Source organism: Cucumis melo, chromosome 10 (assembly GCF_025177605.1).
Source record: "Cucumis melo cultivar AY chromosome 10, USDA_Cmelo_AY_1.0, whole genome shotgun sequence".
Taxonomy (NCBI): Eukaryota; Viridiplantae; Streptophyta; class Magnoliopsida; order Cucurbitales; family Cucurbitaceae; genus Cucumis; species Cucumis melo.
Window position 1 is genome coordinate 16,115,084 of NC_066866.1, and position 3,217 is coordinate 16,118,300.

A 3,217-nucleotide genomic window follows, 5' to 3' on the forward strand; every position below is an offset into this window, starting at 1 on the left:
CGAGGCATAAAGTTAAAACCTAAGTTCTAATCCGCACGCCTTCCTTCATCCACTGAAATACCTCTCCTTACGACAAGGTATTTAGAGATGTAAGGACCCCATTCTTATACCCTTCTCCTTGGTCACCCAGTAACCATTTTAAGGAAAACCTTAAGGACTTCCTTTCCTGCTTAGTCCTTTGACGCTCATCGTCTTTGCCCTCACGAACCTTGAAGCGTCAGACAACCTATCTTCAATTTGAACTATATTCCCTTGTGTTAAGGAATGAAGTTCTTATCTACCATCTCCTTAAACGCAAGATAGAATGACACAACTTGCAGACCACATAAGTTTACATAACAACCCCACTTTCCCTCATTTACTTGACTTCAACGTCTGATATTAATTCCTTACTTAGCTTCAACGTCTGATATTAATTCCTTACTTAGCTTCAACGCCTGACAACTTGGGAGGGAAAACTTTAAACATAAGTCAAGACTTAGTGAGTGATGAATTTAGGAAATATCTTTTTGAGGAATACAACCGTTTCAATAATAACAACTTAATCTCAAAAACAAGTATTTCACCGCATGAACACAAGTTCTTAATACAAATTACAAACACAATGAGTGTAATAGTGCCACGCGTTTTAGTGCAACAAACATTCATCATTCACAATCGAACCTGGGATTTATTTCACCAGCATTTACCTGCTTAAACTTAGGATTCACTTCTTTAGCGTCAAGCTTTAAACCTGGGATTTTCACCAACGTCATGTGATAGACTTAGGATTTATACCAGCATCTCGTAACAATCTTATCTCAGACCTGGAATTCGTTTTCACTAGCATCTCATGCCTAGACATGGGATTCACTTTACCAACATTATGTGATAGACCTGGAATTCGCTTTCACCAACATGTCACATTTCATTCATCACCTACATCTGGGATTCACACTCACCAGCATCTAGTATCAAGAACACAACTCATTCTCGCTCAAACTTGGGATTCACTTCTACCAGTGTCTCGCATCAAAGCCTAGGATTTCCAGCAGCGTCTTATGATAGATCAGTCACCCTTACTTAACAGATTATATTCAACACATAACACCGATAAGATATAACAAGAATTCACTGAGGGATTACAATAGAAAGCTTTTCATACAACATTCAAAAATACATTTTTCGTTTGAAAAGATCATAAATTACAATGATTCAGTGATAAACAACATGCATTCATTTAGAAAGATCATTCACGAAATTATTCATAAACAAACAATCATTTAAAAGGATCACTCACGACAACACTTGGCTCCACTCTTTCTTGCTTTGGCTTTCAACTTCCTTTTCTTGCTAGCAGTTTCCCTTAACTATCTTTTCAACGCTTCTAAGATCTCCTCTTAACAATTCAGTAAAACATTTAGCATTTTTCGTCCTTTCTTCTAGTTTTTTGTCGTATTTTTATAGCACACTTTCACATCCAAGGGTCACTTCCTCGATTTACATGTGTCACCTTTCTGTTTCACCGCGCTATGCAGCCAACTCAAACTGAACACGTAGGCTAAACATCAGTTACGAATAGAAACTTTTCTTGAGACGTCAACCTTATCTCCTTAGGAAGCTAAACTTCTTTAAATTGTTTGACTCTCTCTTCTCGAGAAACAACAAACATTTACTTCCCTAAAGGGTCGTTTAGGCACTTTAATCGAGCACCTACCTCATCGCTACACTCTAAGGCATAGGTACTTCTCGCATTGTTACCCCAATCACTCAGTCTTTAGAGTTAAATGCAAACTCCTTCTTTTCCAGCAACTTCAATGTGTTACCTATTGTTGGAATTTATTTACTAAAACTCGTAGTTTATAGTTAAAATTATATTATATTCAATAAAGTGGTTATTGAGGACTTATTAGTGAAAATAAAATACTATAATCTTGAATTCAATAAACTAATGTCCCAAAGTTATCTAGTGTAGACTTGGACTCTATCTAGAGACATAAACGTGGATCAAGTTCAAGTATATAGCCCAAACAAAATATAATGTACGAATAAGGTTGGACGCTTTATTTTGGGAACACTATGGATGTGGCTAACTTTGTAGATAGTACAAACGATGTGATCCTAAATCGTTCATGTATAGATATTAAGTAGGGGCATTCAATATAAAGAGTTTACATAAAATAAGAACCATGAAATAGTCACTTTCAAGTTATAACACCGTTAATCGTATAAAACTAGATGTTTTGATTATTGATGACCTAGGTAACTTAATCTTAATTCGGAGCTAACTATGGACTTTTGTTCAAATGGTATTATCCTTAGATCTGCATAAGTGAGGGCAACTCAATGACCCTGACCTGACAAGCCTTCCATTTCAGAGGTGAGAGCAGGTGGATGGCTAGAGACATAGAGTGCAAGACGAAATTCACTCCTACCCGCTTTGGAATTAATAGATAGATTGTTCCATTAAGGACTAAATCCAAGTCTTGAACAAGGGGTCCAACCCTCTCATTGGTCTGAAAGGGATTTAGTGTATAGGTTGGACCTTAAACCAATTGTTCAGTAGTGGATCAGTGGGACTTAAGGAACAAGATGTAGTCTCAAGGGTAAAACAGTATTTTAACCCAACTGAGGTTACAAACAATCTGTGAAGGATTAACTTACTGATCATGGTTATATCAATTGGACATAAATATATCTGTAGTGAGGGGAGTGCAACTTAGAGACTTTAGTGGAATGACCCGTCAGTTAACAAATATTGATTTGCTCGATCTAAAAGGGTTTAGCTAATTACTATCGGATCATTGGAGCCCATGATCTATAGGTGCATTTGGTTCCCCTACTAGCTCATATGGAATTAACTTAGAAGAATATGTTGGAATAATTCGAATTGTTCGAATTAGGTAGAGAGAGAGAAATCGATGAATATATGTGATATAGCCATTGATTTCTAGAGCTTTATGTTTACACATGATTTAAATATTAAAAATATGAATACAGATTCATATTCAGATGATCAGAATTTATGAAAATGGTCAAAGTTGTAAAAAGTCAAAATGTTGACTTTTGACTTTGAAACATTTTGACTTTTAAAAGTCAAACTTTGATTAGCTTTATATTCAAATGTGATTTGTATTTTGGAAAGATGAATTCAGATTCATGCTCGAGAGGTCAAAATTAGTCGAGACAGACAAGATGGTAAAATGTCAAAGTTTGACTTTGACTTAAATGGTCAAAT